This window comes from Neovison vison, chromosome 1 (genome assembly GCF_020171115.1).
Source record: "Neovison vison isolate M4711 chromosome 1, ASM_NN_V1, whole genome shotgun sequence".
NCBI classification, from domain to species: Eukaryota; Metazoa; Chordata; class Mammalia; order Carnivora; family Mustelidae; genus Neogale; species Neogale vison.
The window spans coordinates 135,729,520-135,752,637 of NC_058091.1; the positions used below are offsets into that span (position 1 = coordinate 135,729,520).

Sequence of the window (23,118 nt, forward strand, 5' to 3'; positions counted from 1 at the left end):
CAGGCAGAGTAACAGAAGATCAGTATTCTGGAGAGCATCTGGATGATAGGAAGTGAGGGGCTGTGTAGCTATCCAAAAGAAGACTTATCCAGTAGACACAGGCATTCTCTGAGTGCCTTTCCTTTCCTGAAATACATAGCCAGCTGGAAACTCAACTGGGAGATAGGGAGGGGGAGAAAAAGAAATATTTGTGTTTAGCCTGTATCATCTTTGGATTCAGATATTTATGATGCTCGGCTCTGGGTGTTCCTCACGAGCTGTGGCCCACTGTGCTGAGTGTAGCTGTGTGTTAGGCAGGACAGATGAAATACCTTCAGTTCACGGGCATCTCCAGCTGTGCCATTGATTGGAAAGCCAAGGCTGTTAGCAGTCTGGGGCTTTACCTGTGTGTTGTCTGTGTCATGTCAGGAGCCCTGGTCTCAGGGGTGTTGTCTTGTCCTCTTCCTGCATCCCTTGCCCAGGTGATCTGCAACAAATGCACAGATTCGCTTGTGTTGGGCCTCCAGGCAGGCAGCTCAGAATACTCCGTGTGGAGGTCAGGTGCCTCATACTCACAAAAATCAGACCTACCCCAAGTTAGTGTTGGTTCAAAGTATAAGAATTAAATTGAGTAATATTAATTTCTTAAATGTGCTTATTTAAAGACAGACTCTTTGCTCTCTTTGTGCTCCCAAATTTATGGGACACAACTGAGGGGCTGTTTAGGTAACAAAACAATAGGGAATGTGAATGGGTTTTGCCTATGGCCTTGGTACGGGTGAGAGAAACTTTTACTTCAAATTTACTTTTAAATTTCTTTGGTTATAGTCCAAACCACATGGAATTTTCAGTGTAATAAAAGTATATTTATAGAGTGTCATCATGTGCTTGTTGCTTTGATAAGCAAATCTGCAGCAGATTCCGAAATAGCATTTTTCAGCCTCAAGGAGGTTTTGATCAAATTACGGAGAAAGGCAATCATAAAAGCCACGATGGTCATAGCAATGAGCATTTATTGCATGTTAAGAGGCTTTAAATGCCTTTCCAGCCACATACAAAAATATTATAAATTATTGTCTCATTTTCACGAAGGAAAATATTGAGCCAGTGGAATCTTGTATCTGGTTTTGAATCTTATACCTGGTTACTTAGGCTTTTCTCTTAACCAGATACAAGATTCAAATTTAGGTTTTCTGAATTTAAGTCTGCATATTTCTATTATATCATGTTAAATGAATAAAATAAATAATAAGTGAAATAATAAAGAACAGCTATACCAGTAATTGCTCTAGAAATTCAGAGAAAGAAAAGATCAACACAAGAGATCAGTTAGTCCCATATTTGCTTGATAGCCTTTATAGGAGATAGTGTTAGAATGCATACACACACACACGATGATGTCTACACGCTCACACACACATATGCATGGTGGTACATACCTAGATACACACACACACACACACGATGATGTAAAGGCATGCACACATACTGTAGAGAGAACGAGAAAGCAAACATTAAACTCCTTCTAGGAGTTGAGAGTCTAGGAAGAAATACAGGACATCGCCATGAGAACAACGCATTCCATTAGCGCTGACACGTAGACCAGCACTGAGCTTTACCCACTGTAATTGCACATGTTGCTGTCAGAGAGAAGAGGCTCCTGTGTCCGCCCTCCTCCTCTGTTTCCATAGGCTAATAAAAGCGTACCCGTTAGGTTAACGTGTAAGGGTAGGAATGGTTCTTTCTTGTTTTGCTCAGGAAGGAAACCTCAGACAGCTGGTACGTCTTATTCCTGGCTGTCTCAAAGCCATGCACAGGAGTGACACAGGGGTGACTAATCACCGCAGACCTGCCAGACTGGTCTTTGGCACTGGGATCAGTGGGAAAACAGAAGGGAGGCTCAGGTTTCTTCTCTTGGGTGGAAGCAACAGTATTTTTACAATGCTTGAGTCAAAACTCTCTGGTATCATAAAACTAATTTAGAAGTTTCTTAGGGTCTGGGTGCTGAAAGCCGGCCTGAGGTCCCAGGTACCAGAGGCCCTCTGACACGCTTCGTTGAGTCTTTTTCCTTTGCCCATATGGTTTTATTCATTTATTTCTATTATATTATACATATTACATCATTTATATCATATTCATTTATATTACTCATTCATTAATTATCCACCATGGCTTTACTTATTTATTCATTCATTTAATAAATATTTACTGGGTTGCCCGCTTTGTGTGAGTTGATGAGGCACAGTTCACTGACTACATTCACCCAATTGTTGACGTCTGCTCTGACATCCCTGAAGAGAATTCCTTCTGGACAAGATAATCCTTCGAAGGGCATCTTGCAAATAACAGCGTAGTAGTTTTGCAATTTTAAAATGACTACTCAGAGGAAAATAAAAACTTTTCTTCTGAGTGCAGTTTTCCCCTGCCTTTGGGTATTCAAAAAATACCAACATGGTGATGAGAGACAATGTCTGTTTTTCCCCAGTAAATGAGACCTTTGTCATAATAGTCTGACTACACACCCTTTATTGTTTTAAATATAACACAAGGTTCAATTAGAAAGGAATGTGACCGGTTTTCTTTCTTTCTTTTTTTTTTTTAAAGATTTTATTTATTTATTAGAGAGAGAGAAAGAAAGCACAAGCAGGCAGAGGCAGAGAGAGAAGCAGGCTCCCCACTGAGCAAGGAGCCTGATGCAGGACTCGATCTCACGACCCAGGGATCATGACCTGAGCGAAAGGCAGCAGCTTAACCAACTGAGCCACCCAGGCAGGCGCCCCTGTGACTGGTTTTCTTACGCTACTTAAAAGTCGATGGTAATCCAAAACCAGGAGCTTCTAATTTTTTTCGTACGCATGTGAGCGTGTGTGTGAGTGAGTGTGTGTGTGTGTGTGTGTGTTAGACCAATGCCAGTGTTATAAATGAACAGCTTCTTCAAGAGATTCTTTAGAATAGAAAAATAATTCCTGCCACAAATTCTGATAATTTGTTGATAATCAATTTCAAAGCATCAGATACAAGCATCAATACAGTCCAAAGTGTGATGTTTGCTATATAATTGGACCTAAGGTTCAGAAACCAGTATTCAAGTAAGAATAGAAGAGAAAAAATGAAATTGCCTGTTTCTGGAAAGTGTCAGTTGTTAGTGGTTGTACATATGTGCTTTGGGGTTGCTCAGGATCGGTATTAACTGACAGTCTCCCTTGCACACTATTGGAAGTACTTAAGTGTCAAGGAAGCTAGCCATCTGGAAATTGCGATTCTGAAGTTGAGTTCAAAGTGACAGCTGTTTCCAGAGGACAAGAGCAAAGCCCTTCAATGCCCACAGTCAACAATCTTGATAAAAGTAGTCATTTTGTTTTTTTCCTCTCCTTTAAAAACACTTAGCCAAGCCTCAGTGTCAGAAAAAAATGGATACTTAAAATTATGGCCGTATACAAAAATATTCCATCTATAAAATTACATGTTTTATAACTACCAAGTTAAATCACCTCTGGTAGTGAATTTTGGGAAACAGAAGGGGGCGTGGGGCAGACATCAGCTCTGACTTCTCTAACTAAGGGAAAATTATAAGTTTTATCTAAATTCAGAAAGGTTGGGAATGAGCTGTCAAGCCATGGGTGATGTACTCTGCCAAGGAAAATATTTCACTTAGTGAAACAGTTGAAAAGTGGAATTGTTTTCCAACTGACTGAAAAAAAGATGATTTGAATGGACAGCGCTCATAGAATATTTGAATAGGACGGAGCTTGGCGATCACCCTTTCATCTTACAGTTGAGACAACTGTGAGGGAGAAAGCTTGAGGCTTAGTTAAGGGTTGATGGTAAACTTGGAGGCAAAGCCAGAACCACTCCTCAGTTTCTTTCTACTAATTATGTTGTCTTTTTAAATTCGAACTTTTATTATTATTGTTGTTGTTGTTGTTACTGTAGTTTAGAACTCAGTAGGTATTTATTTATTTATATTTTTTTAAAAAGATTTTATTTATTTGACAGACAGAGATCACAAGCAGGCAGAGAGGCAGGCAGAGAGAGAGGAAGGGAAGCAGGCTCCCCGCTGAGCAGAGAGCCCGATGCGGGGCTCGATCCCAGGACCCTGGGATCACGACCTGAGCCGAAGTCAGAGGCTTTAACCCACTGAGCCACCCAGGCGCCCCCTCAGTAGTATTTAAAAGCAGGTATAAAGCATAAGAATTTCGAATGTTGACTTCAAGTTGACACAGTTACCTTTCTCCATAGAAAAACACTTCCTTTAAAAAAGAGACCAGTATCTTCCCATGAATGTGAAAGGCAGAAGGGTCTTTCGTGGGGCAAATCTCACATATTCACAGCCAAGACTGGAAAAGTTCTGGTCCTGTGCAGTGGTTTCCCAGAACACTGATGAAAGGAACAGTCGAAGATGTATAGGGGGAGTTTATTGCACCCTGCCTTCACACAATGGCCAAGGGGGCTGTAGGGAAGAGCTTCGTTTGTTTCTGATTTATAGTCCGGCTCCTCCAACAAGCTGGCAGATACAGCTCAGAATCAATGTCCTGCGAGGCTGAGATCAAATGCTAAGTCACAGATCTCCTCTGCAAAGGATTCTGGCAGGAACAGGGCTCGGGCATTGACCCTGTAGAGTACTGGGGTTTTTACCAGGTGCATTGCTCTACCCAGAGCGACCTTTCTAGACAGAAGCCAGCATTCAGCATCTCAGCATCTCAGAACGAGTAAGGGAGCAAACAGTAGAAACTGTGGCTTCCACCTCTGCCCTGGCCTGAGCCTGGGGATTCAAGAGGGCCCTTGGGTCCATTAACAGCAGACTCAGGAAAACTAAATGAGAGAAAATGAGCACTGCCAAAGCCACAGCCTCCCTCTCCAAGTTCCCTGTTATATCAGCTGGTGTAACTAGTCGCCATATTTTCAGATTGCACCAGGTAGCAAGATATGGGCTTTGCAGAAATGAAACCTCGTCTATTCTTTCCAGCAGAGAAAATCTAGAGACCACAGGCAAGAGAGGCATGTTATCTCGTGAGAGTTATTTTTAAGGATTTTGAATGACCTAGCAATGATGTACAAAGTCATGTATTTTTTAAAGATTTTTTTTAAAAGATTATTTATTTGAGAGCAACAGAGAGAGAGGGAGAGCATGAGCAGGAGGCAGAAACAGAGGGAGAGAGAGAAGCAGACTCCCCAGTGAGTAGGGAGCCTGATGCAGAACTCAGTTCTAGGACCCCAAAATCATGACCCAAGCCAACGGCAGCAGATGCTTAAGCAACTGAGCCACCCAGACACCCCATGACTTATATTATTTATCTTGGAGTGAGAGAGCAAGTGAGAGGAGCAGGGGAAGAGAGAGAGAATATCAAACACATTCCCTGTTAAGCACAGAGCCCCATTCAGGGCTCCATGTCAGGACCCTGTGATCATAATGCAAGGTGAAACCAAGAGTCAGGTGCTTAACCAACTGCAGCACCCACTTGCCCCCAAAGTCACATATTTTGTTTTTTAAGATTTTATTTATTTATTTAACAGAGAGAGATCACAAGTAGGCAGAGAGGCAGGCGGAGAGAGAGAGAGGGAAGCAGGCTCCCTGCTGAGCATAGAGCCCGATGCAGGACTCGATCCCAGGACTCTGAGATTATGACCTGAGCCGAAGGCAGCGGCTTAACCCACTGAGCCACCCAGGCACCCCCAAAGTCACATATTTTTAATGAGGACCTCATAGAGTGATGGAGAGGAAGTAACTACAACAAATGAGAGAATTTCATCAGGACTCTGAGGATACATTAGGCTCTAATTTTCTATGAAGTTGCATTTCATGTTGAGACACTGTTATGATTTTGAGGTGGAATAAGTTACCAATATTCATTCACATTTGTTATTATTCTTACCTATCAAAATATTAATAAAGTGAGGAGTTACTTACCAGACAACATAAATTAATCTTATAGAGAATAGTGGCCAAGGCCTTGTTGGGTGCCCATCGTGGGCACCATATTCTAGTGTTCATTTATAACAGGGCCAAACAAATTTAAAACATTGTCTCCGCCTTCCAGCAGCTAATAAATTTAGAAACAGATAAGACATGTAAAAGTAGAGTACAGGTGAGGCAGAATTTGAGTAAGTGCAGATCTGACGCCACAGAACATAAAGGCTTAAGTACGTCTTCGAGGACAAGAGGGAGGATACGAGTTGAACTTTGAAAGGAAAACAGGAAGGGAAGAAGCAAGAGTATTTGGAGAAGAAACGAGGAAGTCGCTCAGCTGAAGGGCTGTATCTCCTCCTTACATGTTGAGGTTCTTTGGAAGAGAAAAACCACCATTTCTTTGTTCTTCTTTGCTAATATTCACTCTCCCCAATTTCTCTGTTCTCTTTTGCTCTTAAATTACCTGGGTTTGCATGTTTTCCTTACTTGTTTCCTTTATTGCTTTTGCTGAGACCACTAATGCCTTCCATCCTGTTAAATCTGAAGGTCAAGTCTTGTCTTTCTAGACAGATCAGCATCTTCGGTGATGGTAGCTCCCACCCCACTTCCACTGGCAAACTTCCCTCACATGCCTGACATACCTGGCTTCTGGGCTGCCCTTTCTCCTACTTTCCCTCCAGAGTCACTGATAATTTACTCCTGGTCTCCCTTCAAAGCCCCGGATCGTTCAACATTGGACTGCCTCAGGGCTAGGTCCTTGGTCCTCTCCTCCATCTGCACCAGCTCCCGTGGTTGTCTCCTCTGGCCTCCTGATTCTAAACACCACATAAACAGAGACAACTTCCAAATGTGTGTTCTGAGCCCAGACACCTTTTCAAACTCTGTAGTCATGTAGTCATCTAACTAACTACTCTTTGACATTTGTACGTGAATGTCCAACATATGTCCAAAACTGAACTCCTCATCTGTGGCCATGAAAATGTGCCCTACGGGGGCGCCTGGGTGGCTCAGTGGGTTAAGCCTCTGCCTTCGGCTCAGGTCATGATCTCAGGGTCCTGGGATCGAGTCCCGCATCGGGCTCTCTGCTCAGCGGACAGCCTACTTCTCCCTCTCTCTCTGCCTGCCTCTCTGCGTACTTGTGACCTCTTTCTTTCTGTCAAATAAATAAATAAAATCTTAAAAAAAATGTGCCCTATGCTCACCCTTTTAGTTGAGGTCGATGGCTACCACTGTCTTCCTGTTTGCTTAGTCTAAAACCCTGAAGTCGTTCCTTTTTTCCTTCCTTTCTTTCTTTCTTTCTTTTTTTTTTCTTTTGAGAGAGAAAGAAAACGTGCACAAGCACATGGGTGTGGGGCATTGGGGTTGGGGAGGCAGGGGAGGGGGTAGGAAGGGCAACGGGAGACAGAAAGAGAGAATCTAAGCAGTCTCCGTGCTCAGCTAGTGCCCAACGAGGGGCTCAGTCTCATGACCCTGAGATCACGACCTGAGCCGAAATCAAGAGTCAGATGTTAAAGAGGCTCAGCCACCCAAGTGTTTTTTTGACTCTTTCTTTCTATGACCACGTACATCTGGAAATATTTTTAAAAATTCTAGCACCTGACCGCATCCTGGCACTTCCACTTGTACCGCTCTGGTTCATGCCATGTATCTCTCTTGGTTCATTCCAGTGGCCTTCAAATAAATCCACATTTCTACTTTTTTCCATTAGAAATCTATTCTCACTGACAGCTGAGGGAAAAAAATTTAAAAAAAAATTTTTTTTAAAGAAATCTATTCCCAAAACAGAAGCCGAAGTGGTCTTCTAAAAATGAAAGGCCGTATCACTCATCTGCTCAAAACCTCTTATGGGTTCCCAGTCTCACTTGAAGTAAAAGCCAAAATCCCTACAACAACTGCCAGGGCCTTCATGGTCAGGGATCCTGTCACCTCTCCCCTTGTTCCCTAGAATTGTCCTGCTCACTCGCTCTCATCCAGCCACAGTGATCTCCCCTCTTTTTTGGAACACATTAGCTAGGCTTGTGCCTCACCGTCTTTTTGCTGTTTCCTGTGCCTGGAAGCTGCCCCCCAGATACCTTACCTCTTTCAAGTACCTGCTCAAGGGTCTTTCGTCTCAGCGAAGCCCCCCAACTCCTCCATTTTATATCACAAACTACTTGCCCAGTCCCAGTTTATATCGTTCCTCATCTGTGCCCCTGAGAAAATGTAAGCTCCATAAGACCAGTGATCCTCGTCTGTTTTACTTAATGAGAAAGACCACAAAGCATATGCCCAGCGTGTGTTCACCGAAGGAAGGAGCAGAGACTGGCCACGGCCAACTTAATAGAAGGAGGGTATTATTGGATGTGTCTGGGATGGTTCAAAAAAGCTCAAGAAAAATGATGAACTTTGCTTTGATAAAGACTGGAATCCATCTCCTCAGGTCCCCACATCAGGCTAAATTATGATCTCCATTTGGATCAAAGTCCAAATTGCCAAAGAGAGTCCTGATTGGCTCACATTGGTCATCTGCCTGACCCTTGGCCAGGGAAGGCTGGGCAACTTGAGGGACCATTCTATCCAAACTGGCTCCCCCTGGAGAAAGAACATTCCTCTCTTTAAAATCAGTGAGCTGTTATTTCTTAAAGGGAGAGTGGATAATCAGCAAACACAATAGACAGCCTCTTCAGTAGTCATTCAGCCAGCACTGACTGGGGGCTACTCACAGTGGGGTGCATGGGCGGGACAGACACATAAGCAAATATATGCAGTAAAATAGTCTACCCTCTACAGCAAAAGAGAAAAGCAACCCACTGCTTCCCTCTGCAGTGAGGGAGAAAAGAGGTGCATGGACCTTTTTAGAGGCTGCGTGAGATGAGTCATTCGAGAGAAACTGAGCATTTCATCCTTCAGTCCCGTCATCTATGGTTACTAAAGCCATGCCAGCTTTGAGCCTCTTTCCTGGCAGTTTGAGGTACTTCTCATGTTCTGTGCTTGGGATGGAGGAATAGATTTAAGGAATCAGATCAACTCCAATAGCCAGAAATGAACAAGACCCCAGGAACTTGTGACTCATCTCACTTCCTCCGCAAATGAAGTGACCCGAGCAAAGCTTTACAGTGAAGTATGAATAGGGTGTCCTTGGGGAGAAGTGAGGGACCAGACCTTTGGCAAAGCAGGTGCTCGCTCAGCGAGCAGGCCAGCAGAGCAGAATGGCTGAATGCATTGGCAGGCAGGACTGGAAGCCGCCTGCTTGGCAGAATTTCTTCACCTCCCTAAGACTTCCTAAGATTCGTCTTTGGAAGAGGAGAAAATGTGCCAGAGCCATAAGGCTTCATTCAGAAGATCAAATGAGGGCATGAGCTCCCGTGCGTAGTACAACTTGCACAGCGCCCCATCCCAAATAAGCAGCCACCATGTTTGCATTTTCAGTGAATGTTTGCTGAACACCTGTGTGTCCAGCCTCTGCTCTAGGCACAGCAATGGCCAACACAGAAAATAGTGCTTCTTTCCTGGGAGTTACCCCATGGTGAGAAAAGTAGATAGTAAATGCATCATGGGTTTTATAATCTGCAGATGGTGATAGTGTCGTGAAGAAAAATAAAGGCAAGGCAGATGGAAGGGAAAGGGGCAGAGCGGAGATGGACACTACGTTACTATAAAGGGTGGGCAAGGAAGGCTTCCCTGATAATGACATTTGAACAGAGACCCAAAAGGGATGTTAATATACAGGTGTGTATGTAAGTAAGTATATGAAAGTAGGTGAGTAGGTGCAGGCATTTATTTAAATGCTCGTATTTTCATGTATATGCTTACACATTCAAGTATTTGCATTACAGATTACAATTAAAAATCAGGGAATAATGAGTTCTGACATCATCCTGAAGAAACTAAATCTTCAGGGTGATTTTTATTACTGAGAAAATTCAAATACTCAAAAATTCAGATGCTGCAGACACCACATTCATGCCCATTTATTTAAAGCTACCTGTAATTGTGCAAATTTCAGTGTTTATGTCTTAGAAATTAGTCTATTATGATCATGTTCGTCTATTTTTTTGTTCAAAATCCTGGAAATATAGCATGAGGCTAGGATTCTTTTGAACTGGGAGGCTTTTTAAGCACCATTAAAATGGAATTTAGGATTTAAGGACATTGCATAGAGCTACTGTAACGTTCTTGAGCTTGATTTCCCCACTATATTTGTTCCTTAAATAAAAGCTTTTTCAGGGAGCAATCATCAAAGGAATTCTGAAGCTTTTCTATCTTGACTACACCTACGTGTTTGCTATTTTTGGCAAGCTCCCTCCTCGTCAAAAACATGCTTAGATTTTAGATTTTTCTTGCTTCTAGTGAAGTTCATGAGATTTGTCATTTTATCTTCGAAGTTGTTTTTTTCTCCCTCAGGTCATTATCTACTCTTGCCTCATGGTAAAAAGAGAGCGAGAAAGAGAGAGGGAGAAAGAAAGAGAAAGGAGAAGATGATTATTAAGGATCATTCACAGCCAGTGCTTCAGCCTGCACTGCTCTATTTCCCAAGTGCTCTGATAGGAGATTATTAAGGCGGTATTTCAGGAGTGTTTTAGAATTCAAATTGAACATATGTCAAGTGTTTCCTTGTGTGACAGTTGGCAACCATTCCCACCAGTACTGTTCTAGGGTTTTATTGGGTTATAAAATCTTGTGACTCCAAAGCTCTGTATATATATTTTTTCCTGTATTCAGGTTTGTTATTTTTTTCTGTGATTGGCACTTTTTAAAGAAAGCCATTTGGCAGGGGACAAGGGTTAACTGAAAGGGACAGGCAGGGTCACAGCTCCTCTTTTTCTGCGTCCCTCTTGTAAACCAGGCGAGCCTAAGGAAAATGTAATGGGCTATTCATTATTTGAAAAGAAATGCAAAGTCACACAGAGAAGAAAATTTTTATGAACCTTTGGGCTGGAAGACACTTACTGCCTCAAATGCTGATTATATTGATTAAGAACCCAAACCCAGATAGGTGGAATGGCTTTTTAAAGTTAATTTAGTGGGAGAAGCTGCATCAGAATCCAAGATTTGTCGTTATCAACCCAGTGGTGTTTCAGCCGTAACATTCTATTCTCTAAAGTCGAGAGGAAAATGTATGGTGTAAATCAGCTTTTCCAAGACATACTCCCATTTCTGTTTTCTTTAATGGGGCACCGAATTTCCCATGCAATCAATATCATTTTCCCAAAGCTTCCCCCACAACTACCCTATGGCAGTTAGCAATTTGAATGAGAATTCCGTGTGAATTCGTATGAACTCTGAATAAATGTAATCCAAGAAACATTTACTGTACATCAAGAGAATGCTGGGCCCCATGCTAAGTCCTGGAGATACTAAGAGAAATAAGATGGAAAAGGCAGAGTTTGAAGTCAGAGAGCCTTGGCTTAAATCCTGGTTCAACCTCTCAGCAGCTATGTGGCTTTGGAAAAATAAGTTAACCTCTCTGAGCTTCACCTCACTTGGCCCACTTCCGAGGACAAAATGAAACATGCCACTTTGTAAAATGCCTAGTCTGCTTCACCCACAGTAGACCCTCGAACGTGAGATATCCCCCTCTTTAACTCACAGATCAGTCAACATAGGAAGAGACCAAACTGTCAACACATGACAGTGATAGAATTTGGTAAACCTGCCAGGAGTGACTGCGGAAGCGTAGAGGACTTCCCTGGGTTACCCTAAAAGGTGTCCAAACCAAGGGAACTGCCCAAACAGATCACAAGCCTGAATGTGTAGGACACAGAATGACACTGTTGGATAGAAATAAATGAAGCTAAATTTTCTTTTCTTTAAATTTAATTTTATTTTTTCAGTGTTCAAAAATTCCATGTTTATGTACCACACCCAGTGCTCCATGCAATACATGCCCTCCTTAATACCTGGGTATTAAGAAGCTAAATTTTCTAGTAGCCATACTTCTTAAAAAAGGATTTATTATTATTTACTTATTTGAGAGAGAGAGAGAGAGAGAGAGCGCACGTGTGGGAGAAGGGCAGAGAGAGAGAGAGAGAAGCAGACTCTGCCATGAGCATGGAGCCCAACACAGGGCTCAATCTCATGACCCCAAGATCATGTCCTGAGCCGAAATCAAGAGTCAGCCAGCCACTTAACCGATGCTGTAGCAGTCACTTTTTTTAAGGAGAAAAATGGAAATGAATTTTGAGACTCTATTTTACTTAGATATACATCTGAAGTGGTATGTATCAGCTTGTCCTCCATATAAAAAATTAATGCGCTATTCTACATACTTTTCCTCATACTGATCATTTGAAATGCGGAGTGTATTTTCACTCACAGCACATCTGAATTCATACCAGACACACCTGAAGTACACAATAGCCTCATGTGGCTGGTGGCTCCCCTAGTGGACAACATAGATACAGAGCAGCAGTGTGTGGGTAGGAAGGAGCTGGGGGTTAGAGAGGAAGTCAGGGACTCGGTGTCAGGGGGCCTTGCGGGCCTTATGGAAATGAACTTGACATTTTTAAGTAGGTGAGTTATATAATCACATCTGTAACTTACAAAGATCACTCTGGGAGAGAGGGAGCTTGAAGGAAGGACCAGCCCTTAGGAGGCTGTCACGAATGATCTAAGAAGACTATTCCTTCTCAGACTTCAATGTGCACATGTCTAATCTGAGGATCTTATTAAAATAGATTCTAATTCTAGGTCTTGGTTGGGGCCCGAGAGTCTGCATTTCTAACAGATTCCCGCAGGTGATTCTCATGCTGCTGGTTCACGAATTGCTCTTTACGTAGCAAGGATCTAGAATAAAAAACTACAAAATAATGTTAAGGATTATTTTGCCTATCAAGAAGGAAGGACCTTTAGTTAATAATGAAAATGCAAACAAATGACACAATTCTTTACTGTCCAGAACTAACGACTTAGTGCTGAGCCCCTTTTGAAGTCATCCCTTCTCTGGGAACTCACTGTTGTCAATTAAGGATGTGAATGACAACCATTATCTTGCATTTCAATTTTGTTAACCTTTCCAGGAAGCTCATTAATTCATGTTAAAAGGATAAAGACATTTTGAGCACAAACTGCCTGTGATTTAATGGTCCCAGGGAAGAACATTTCGATTCCAGCAAATAAGTTGGAAACCACAGGACTGTAACAAAAGTGCCCACATAAAGGTTGGATGTATGATAAATAGGTACTAGTGTTTGACGCAGATAATGTGTTATCAGTGATGAGGCAGCAGAAGTCGGGGGAAAGGAAATGACGAAAAAACCAGCAAATTTTTCATTGTGTCCATATACATTAAGTAATTTGGGAGAGATAAGTTGACCAATATGAAGAGTAACGTCATGGTTTTTCAAGTTTATTTTATTTTATATACTTTACACCTCCACTTTTTAGAGGGTGAAAGTAAATTAGCCCATTGTGCTGACTTTTTTCTCTTTCTTTCCTTTTCTTTTCATTTCATTCTTTTCTTCTTTTCTTTTTTTGGTAATAGAGAATTTTCTTCAGGGAAAATTCCTGATAGAAATTTTGTCTTCCCTTAATCGGAATTTATATTTTAGGACAATGAATCTTTGAGTTCATGGAGAAACACAAGTTATTATTTTTGGAATTCCTTGAAGGTTCCCAAATGATTCTCAGCCATTTGGTGAAGTTAAGTAAATAAAGAATTAATGTGTTAAATTAGAATTCTAACATATACATCTACGTTCCTTGGGAATGCAAAGAGTTAAGCTGCATAACTTACTTAAATTTTTCCAAGACCAACAAAACTGATTTGTTTTCTTAATCAAGAAATTAAAAGAAGTCAGAAGGAAGTGGGGGGAAACCAGTATTTGGGAGATGTTTATATTGGGAAGACTTAATTGCTGTTATTTCTAAATATATGCATTTTCTTCTGTAATATTTTGAGTCCCCTCTGACTTAAGTAAGAATGTGTGTGCTTTTTGGTTTAGAGTTGTTAGATGTAAAACCCAATTGAGGTCCAAACAATTAGGGCAAGAAAGCATTTTCCTTTTGCCAGTATGTTATATTCGGAAGATAGCTTGATGCCCAGGACTGTTCCATTGCTATCTCATGAGATCTACTGGCTGTGCCTCTCCCTCAGGTCATTATCTACTCTTGCCTCATGGCCCTTGCCTGAGGGCTGGCACAGTGACCTCATAGCTGTGCTGGATACAGCAAAATGGGTCCTTAAGATGCCTCTGCAGAATGAACTACGGCATCTGGATGCCTTGATTTCCAGGCACATGGGACTCAGTCAATAACTAATTTTCTTCCAATCTTTGATTTTTAGATTCCCAACATACCCACTAGGCATTGGTGTCCAGAGTTTCCACAAACATTGGTGTCCAGAGTCTCCACTAAAGTGGAGAAGTACAGTGAGAGGAATAGTCTAGGGTAAATGAAGGTAAAATCATAAAAAATCATAATCGTAAATCATAAATCATAGTCATAATCATAAATCATGATCATGAAAAAGAGAACGCTAGTAGCTTATGGCAAAGGAACAGTGGGACACTTCGAAGGCTAGAGTCCATGGGCAAGTTTGAAGCAGAAACAAGAGACACCTAATATCTATCTTTGCCCTATGTGTTCCAGACCCTGGGCTGACACCTCTGCAAGATTCTCAGGTACTCTGCACACCAGCACCAAAGGGCAGTTATTGTCATTTCCACTTTATAGAAGAGAATAATGAGCCTCAGAAATACTAATTAGGTTACTCAAGGACACAAAAGTTTCAGTGGAAGAGCCTAACTTCTTGAGGGTTTTCAGAAAGAGTAGACCTCCTGCTTTCTAAGTAGGGGAATGGTGACTTGTCCTACATACTTTGGATAGTCACCTAAGAGGTCAATGTATTGCAAAAGAAGCTGTCTTCATTGCTGGCTAATCTCCAGAGCATACCTTCTATTGTCTTGTAAATTTTGATGGTCCAGTTGCATCTGTACCCTGGCCCAGTGTTAGAATAAAGTCTCATAATTTCAAAAGGTAAACAGTGTACAGGTCTTTCCTAAATCAGTATGGTAGTGTATGGGCTCCCTGTTTTTTCAGTATGGTTGGTTGATCATTCCAAAAAGAATTCTGCCAGTTCTGCTTAAAAGAATATTCAGATTCTTTCCACTTTAAAACCGTTATCCTTTTTTTCCTTTGTGATGATCTCCAGGTGGCAACTTAGAGCATTTCATTGATTTAAGATTATGTCAAATTGCAAAAAGGTTGAGTGACACCTTCTAAATGCCATACTCTGCCATAGCCACTTTGGGGAAAAGCAAAATCCATTTTTAAAATCTGGTCTTTCTTGGGAACATGTTTGGTACATGTGATTCACTCCAGTTTTGCTCCAGGCATCTGCATAAAAGTTTTACGAAAGGATCTCCACAGTGTGAAAGTTCATCATGAGCCGTGGAAAGAATGCTTTACAAATGCCACAGTGTGAAGAAAGGTGAAGCCAGGCATCAAGCTGGGGTCACCCTAGAGATAGCTCATGGAAAGAGTTCATCTTCTTGGCTTTTTATTTAATAGAATACCACCCAAATCAAAATGCATATGTAAATGAGACATTCTTACCTTTTGAAGTTAGAACAAGCTATTAGGTCTTCAAAATATTAGATATTTTTCCCACAATTTCTTTTCTGGATGTAAAAAAAGCTATGTTGTCTTCTTGCTATAATAAGAAAAGCATCTCTTCATACACTCTACATATCTCTAATAACAACATTTGGACAGATTTCCCAAGAAATGAAAAAACTAACTATATTGTTTGGAGGAGTGAATACAAAGGCCATTAAGAAGGTGCCTTCAGAGGCACGTGGGTGGCTCAGTTGATTAAGCGTTCAACTCTTGATTTCAGCTCAGGTCAAGATCTCAGGGTCCTGGGATTGAGCTGCACATCAGCCTCCCTGCTTGGCGGGAAGCCTGCTTCTCCCTCTCCCTCCCCACCTGCTTGTGTTCCACTTCTCCCTGTGTCTCTCTCTGTCAAATAAATAAAATCTGAAAAAAAAGGGGGGGGTGTAAAAGAAATTCTTAAAAAAAGTAATAGAAGACACCTACATCTTGCACCTCAGATTCATTGCTAGAAACTGCCATGTCACAAATTTCTGATGTGTCGGTAATCTCGGTGGTTCTGGCCAAGCTGTATGTCCATGTAGTTAGACATTTTGATCATCTGGTGTTGATAATGTTTTCATCATGAGATAACTTAAGTTTAATATGACCTTGAAAATAAAGGAAAGGGGCTTTTAATAGAATTTTTCATGGAAAAACTTTTATTCAAGTGGTCATTTATACTGAAAGACACAGAAGAGCTTTAGGTGAAGATGATGCTGTTAATAACAGCAGTAATAACTCGGAACTCATTACGTCCTAGGGCTAGTGTATGTTATTCTATGTTACAGTTCACTAAAATATTTTCACATACCTTATTTACTTTAGTCTTTCCATCAACACTATTTGCAAGTTTTTAAATCTTATTCCCATTTGATTGATGAAGATACTGATGCCAAAATAAAAAACAGACACAACAGTAGACCCCAGGGCTTCTGACCTCCAATCCCATAGGATTACTCCACTGAGAAGGAACAAATAGTCGTATAAGCAAGAAGCAGTGACAAAGAAAAATTGTAAACTCCTTAACCTTACTATCTCTATGCTAGATGTTTACCCCTCTTCTTGGTTAGAATGAGTGTTGGGATATAAATCCCTAGAGTTAATTTTTTTTTAAAATCCAGAGATTGGCATTTCATATGTGCAGAAGAAAACATCTCAAAGACTGGGCACCTCACCAAAAAACTACAGCCCAAGAACAATGGTAAGCAAGCCACACATGCAAGAGACACACTTGATCCTTTGGCATTTTGTGCCTTTTACATACTTTTTCTAACCTCCAGTTCAATAAATTGATTTTATGTCTCCTTGTATGCCATTGTCCTTTCTCTTAAAGTCAGAGTGATTCCCTAATTTTAATATGTGCAGTTCATAACATAGAAAGTCATAACAACAAAAGAGAGGTGTGTGATCTAGAAAATTTTGAGTTAAAGGAATTTAAAAGTCAATTTGAATTAGCTCATTTTTTCAGGGCCCCTTTTCAATTTCTAAATGGTGAGCTGTGTAATAAATCTTTGAATGCTGTATTTTTTAAAATAAGTTGAAGTTTTCAGGAAGATAATACACAGTAATCATGGACTGGGGTTTGTTAGGGCACATTTTTTGTATTTTTTTTGTATTTAGCATACTCAAATTTTTGTATTCAGCATATTCAAGCTTAAGGCAAATGTGATGTATGCCTTAAGTTAATATTGTATTGGTAAAGTGATTTGGAGAAAGATTTTGACCTTGTTAATATATTTTGACAATAGTCAAGAGGGGAGGCACTAAAAAGACTGGAAGGATGGGTACAAATGAATCATGGGCAAACAATCTAATTTGGCAGTAAAATTCAATTGTGCAAGTCAAGTCAATGAGAGGGACAAGGGGATCACAGGACTGAGCGTCCGTCCGGTCAGTGTTGTGAACACCACATGCCCCCCTTGAACCTGATGTTGGCACACTTCCACTGCTCAACCAGGTATGACTTGAGCATCTCATTTTCGTAAGGAAGGTAGGCAAAGGAGAACAAGTTCAGAAAGGGGCCACAAAAATAATTATGAGGGTTCAGTTGTAAGAATAAAAATAAAAAAGAACAGAATATCCTCACTGCTTGGCTGACAGCTCTGCTAGGGCCTGGATGGCAGAAGGGGGAGGAATTAATTGCAAAGAAGGAGCTAAGAAGTCTGTAGAAGTTTGGGAAGGAAGCATTTAGCAGAACCCTGGAACTTTAAAGCTGTAAGGATCGCAGAGATCATCTAGAGATTTGGTTGGAATTAATGAGGCTAAATTAAGCTGGGGGGATGAGATAAAAAGCAAGAAAAACCTTCTGCAAACGACAACTACTTATTAATGCTTTAACTCTTGCTCAGTTCTTCCTTCATATCACAGGACCCTAGAATATGATATTCCCTTGGAACATTTAAGCCAATACCTTTACTAATATGAATGGAGGATTAAACCACCGAGAAGTTACTTAATAAGTTGTTGTCAGATCCAGTCTTTTGATATCCAGTTAGCATTACTTATACCACACTGATAGCCATATCTGATTCAGATTTATGGAGTTGCATAGAGAGCTGTAATTTCTAGGTGCTGGTGTTATCATTTAACCTCACACAACCCTTTAAATTTATATACCCCTTGAATCATAGGAAATGGAGCTATATATTATATAATTAAACTTACATAGCCAGTTAATGCCGAAGATGATGAGTAATACTAACTTCTACCTATGCTCTTCTATTTCTAGCCTAACTTATTTATTGAAGAAAAAATAAGTATTATTTACTCTTTATTAGTTTGTAGTCCTCATTAGCAATTTATGATAGTGTAAAAGAAAAAAGAAAAGAAGCCTTAGGAACAAAAAGCTACATGCAAAATTAATCATTTTTATGTTCTGGCAAATGGACTATATAACTAGGCAAAAGAGAAGGTGAACAAGAAGCTAATTTTAAAAAGAAAAGATATATCTACAAGTATCAAAAGAAGAGCAGTTATAGAGATGACTGGCCTGATCCAAGTGATCCTAAGAAATTTGGAAAACACTGACTACTGACTTCATTAAATCTAAAATGCTATCAATCATAGGATATACCATTATTTTATCTGCCACGAAAAAGAGAAAACCAATTAAACTGTGACACACTGCTGTCTTATGTCATCAATTATAAGATGCCTCTTGCTTTCTGAAATGTTTAAGTGTTTCTTAAAATGCACATAGTAGAATCAATGAAATACTCTTATCTTAAGCTTAAACCCATAGCAATTGATTAGGTCTCTAAACTCAACATTGACTGTCTTCCCCGGGAAAGCCCTTGACACCCAAGATCCTCATCGCTATCATTTTATTCTGAGAGGAGAAATTTTAAAGTGACTGTGAGTTTGGGGGTTTATTCTCCCTTTTTAAGAGAAAATTGGTTTTTAATTCATTCTCTGTTCTTAGGTGAGAGAGTGGCAAAATAAAAACCTTATGTGAAGATCGCTTATCTGTGTGGCTTTCCAGTGAGGAGGAGACACATTCCATTAGACAGTGAAGATGAGCGTGCATGTTAAAATATCAGGCTGCCCTTTCAAAGCTTGTGCATTCACTTGTGAACTGCTACCGAGCTGCGCTGTCTTATCTGTGCTCTGCGAAAGTGTGCTGCTCTTTGGTCTCATTATCTTTTTTTTTTATTTTTTAATTTTTTATGAACATATAATGTATTATTAGCCCCAGGGGTACAGGTCTACAAATCACCAGGTTTACACACTTCACAGCACTCACCATAGCACATACCTTCCCCAGTGTCCATAACCCCACCCCCCTCTCTCTACTCCCCTCCTCCGGCAAACCTCAATTTGTTTTGTGAGATAAAGAGTCTCTTATGGTTTGTCTCCCTCCCGAGTCCATCTTGTTTCATTTATTCTTTTCCTACCTCCAAACCCCCCACGTTGCCTCTCCACTTCTTCATATCAGGGAGATCATATGATAGTTGCCTTTGTCCGATTGACTTACTTCGCTCAGCATAATACCCTCTAGTTCCATCCACGTCGTCGCAAATGGCAAGAGCGCCGGGATCTGCAGGATTTGGAGAATGGTCTCATTATCTTATCACTTCTCTGTGTGTCCTCTTTCGGGAAAGTCTTTATGTCAGTACTGCTGCACTTAGTGACCCACAGAAGTCTGGTACCTTTGAGCCAAGCAAGGAAACTAATCAGGACCTAAGGACCGGGAGCAGGTGGGAGCAATTTAGACCTGAGATTGGTCTGTTCTAGGTCTCCTCTTCTACCCTCGCACCTGCACCACTAACCCTGACCAGCCCACCACCCTTCAGGGGGAAGTGGGGAAGGAGGAGGCTGACTAGAGTGCATGGGGAGTTTACACTTGAGCTTCAAGTCTAAAAGGAGTTTCAATAAATAGGAAAAAGAAACACATTACTGTCTATCCATACTAAAACATGCTAGGAGCATTGGGAGTGCCACTATACTCTTTTCTAAATTTCTCTAAGCTGTGCTCTAATTCAGAGTTTCCCAGTTTAGACACTACTGACATTTGGGGACAGATAATGATTTGTTGAAAGGGGTGGGAGCCGCGCTGGGTAGTGTAGGATGTTTACTGCATCACTGGGTTTCAGATGCAGTAGCACTGGCCCCCCCCCCAATTGCAACAACCAAAAATCTCTCCATCGCCAATGTCCTCCAGAAGGCAAAATTACCTCCCCACCTCTCTCCACATGAGAACCTCTGCTCTAACGTCTCCAGAAAGAAAAACTGCAGGGAATGGAGTAAAACTCCAAATAATAACAAATGAGCAATTGCTCCTCCACAGAGGGCTAAAAAGAATTCCTTATTCTAGAATTGGCCAAAGTCAAGCAGAGAGGGGGAAAAATGATTACCATCACTTGCAGAATATTGCTTGGAACTGCCTTGTTGTCTCTTCGCCTTCTTTTGGAATAATGTCCATTGAATTATATGCCAGTTGAATTATGTGATGATTCTCATATTTAGCTCAGAGAAAACAACTCTGCATTATATTCAGTGACCTCTAAGAAGCGCTTTGAAGTCTGACTTACGTTTATATATCTTTCAAAATTCTTTGGTCTCATCAATTTTCCCAAGTTCTTCCTGTATGTTCTGTCTTGCTTGGAATGACTCAGGCGCTGACAGCCTAGGAAATGAGAAAACATAGTGCATGAGTTTAAATACCTGAGAGGAGAGAATTCACTGAAATCAGATTTATTTGAAAGATGATGATTGGTCCCATTATACAATGATCTTTGCTGTATGAAATCATTTCTTATAGAAATTTTAATAAATATTATTTTATTCAGTATTATTTTTGTCACTTAAGAGTAGATATCAATTTACCACACTAGTATGAAAATACACATTCTAAAAAAATGAATAATCATTAACCCATAGAAATTTATTCAGAAACTTTATTGTAATTTACATGGTTTTTGCTACAGACTTGCTCAGTAACAGCAATGACTACCTCCTGTGCTGTTTGGAATCTCACCTCTCTTATCCTCAGCATATGTGTTGCAAAAGAATTTTCTTTTTTGGTTACATGTGGGTTGTTTGGGATTGGGCTTTTAACATTTTTTGGTAACATCTGGGGCAAAAATTTATCAAACTCTCTTATTAGTTAAGTCAGAAAACTTCAGAAGAAATGACTCATCTGTACTCTTGAAAATATCACACTTGGAAACCATCAATTAACACAGTATGGAATTTACTTAACAATGCTTTTTGAGGTGTCAAACTCTTCAACTCCTTTGTAAAATAAATCTCTTCTTAAGTGATCTGGTTTACTTGAGGTCAAAGGGCCACAAGGACTTCACTTTTCTAGAAGCATGAGGTATGTATGTATGTGTGTATCCAATTCTGGCTCACATTCTCTCAGCCTCAAATAGTCCTCTTTAGCCTCAACAGCCTCTACATGGTCACCTCCCTTCATGCCTCATTCCCTGCTCTGGTCCGCCATGACATGCTCAGACACTAATGGCAAATCATCAGCTTGAATGGCCTCCTATTTGCTTCCTTACATTGTAGTAGTGTTTGCTGCTGTTAACCACAGTTCTGTCATGGAACTTCCGTCCATTGGCTTTATAAGGCTGCTTTCTTCTCTTCCTACTCCCCAGATGCCAGTGTGGTAGTTTCCTCTTCCTCCTCCCTAATCATATCTATCTCTGTGTTGTAGACTTGATCCAGTTCTCTTTCTCTACTGTGTCTTAGAAATCCTACCCAGCCTCAGGGTTAGTGTATGCCTTCCAAATATATAGATTTGGAGTTCGCACTCTGGGTTTAAAATCTAACTGGGCCTCAGTTCACAATAGCTGTACCAGTACGTCCACCACGCTATCATGTGCGTAGGCTCCCATTCTAGACTCATGGCATCACCATTGCCTTTGCATCACCACACTTGAATCTAGAAAAAGGCTTTCATGTCCCCCTTTTTTTTCCTCATGCCACACATTGTATCAGTGGCAAACAAGGTAAGAGGTATTGTTATGATGTCTCTGTTGTCCCTCCCTTGTTTTTCAGTCTCACATCCTGGTTCAGGTCCTTGTGCCTTCTCTTGCAGCACCTGTCCTATTTTCTCCTTCTGATCTGTTCTACAAACTGCTGCTAGAGCTTCTCTCTTTATAAAGAATGATTCCTTCCAAAGAATGGAACAGTTTCCCAAGGTCAGAAACTTGTAGTGGTCCCTCTGATGATGCAATGCCTTCTACTTTCTGACCTCAACCTACTTATAGCTGCGATGTCCCACATGCCAGTTAACCCAGACAACTCCCTGTCTCCTGAATATGGTCCACCTGCTTGTCTCTGTGCTCTCATCCTGATCCCCAGGTGTCCTCTCAGAACCCACACATCAGCGGCGCCTGAGAATTTGCTAGAAAAGCAGATTCGGGCCAACCTCAGATCTGCTGACTGAGAAACTCTGAAGAGAAGTCCCAGCAATCTGTGTTTTAATAAGCCCTTCAGGTGATTCTGATGTGTGCTAGCATTTGCAAACTCGAAATGCTTTTTCCTATCCTTTCTGCTAAAATTTGCTCACATTTTTTTTGAAAAATTGCTTATTGATTGAATTGATATGAGGTGTGTCTATGAGGTTGTCTCTGATTCCCTGCTCTGCTCCTACATCGGCCTCTGTCTTTATCATGCCATTTGCAAGGTTCTTCCTTATTTCCCACTTATATGCACCTGTTGGGTCACCCCTGGTAGATGTTATGCTCAAGGATAAGGAGGGCGTGTGTGTGTGTGTGTGTGTGTGTGTTCGACTTTGTTTTATCCCCTGTCTTGGTATTTTGTCATTTGCTTTACATTGTTAAGAAATAGAATTGAAAGCAATAAATAAAACTTTCCTAATTTGTGAGTGAATAAAACTTTCCTAATTTGTGAGTGATGTCATTCATCAGAATCTGGAAGGTTATCAGAAGCAATGAAATAGCACTTAAAATTTGGGAGAAGAGCTTTAATCTTTTAATAAAATAAATCCAGTTTTTATTCTCACATGCCTCTTCTATTAGGAGGGGCCTGTCTGATATTGTGGTATTGACTTCAGAACATTTTGATGGTCTGATCTCTGGGAAAAAAATTCTAACACCCAATAACATCACAGAGACAGGAAGTGATGTTTTCAGAATGCAAAGTCCATAGTACTATCGCAGTTGGTATGGTTGTTTTATCCAAAGGTG

At 40.8% G+C, this 23,118-nt stretch overlaps 1 protein-coding gene and 1 long non-coding RNA gene across 12 annotated transcripts in view; one reads left to right on the plus strand and one right to left on the minus strand.

Moving 5' to 3' along the window:
- LOC122912846 overlaps window positions 1-23,118 on the minus strand; it is a 117,683-nt gene that overhangs the window by 88,932 nt on the left and 5,633 nt on the right. For 2 of the 3 annotated variants that reach the window (XR_006385681.1, XR_006385680.1), the window contains exons 2-4: window positions 20,491-20,585; window positions 19,434-19,608; window positions 384-466 (exon numbers count right to left, since the gene is read on the minus strand). This is a non-coding gene — a long non-coding RNA (uncharacterized LOC122912846). The remainder of the gene's footprint in view (window positions 1-383; window positions 467-19,433; window positions 19,609-20,490; window positions 20,586-23,118) is intronic. The other variant, XR_006385682.1, reaches the window with a different exon arrangement.
- Window positions 1-23,118, plus strand: part of PHACTR1 (phosphatase and actin regulator 1) — a 551,546-nt gene that overhangs the window by 77,551 nt on the left and 450,877 nt on the right. The window lies entirely within an intron of this gene.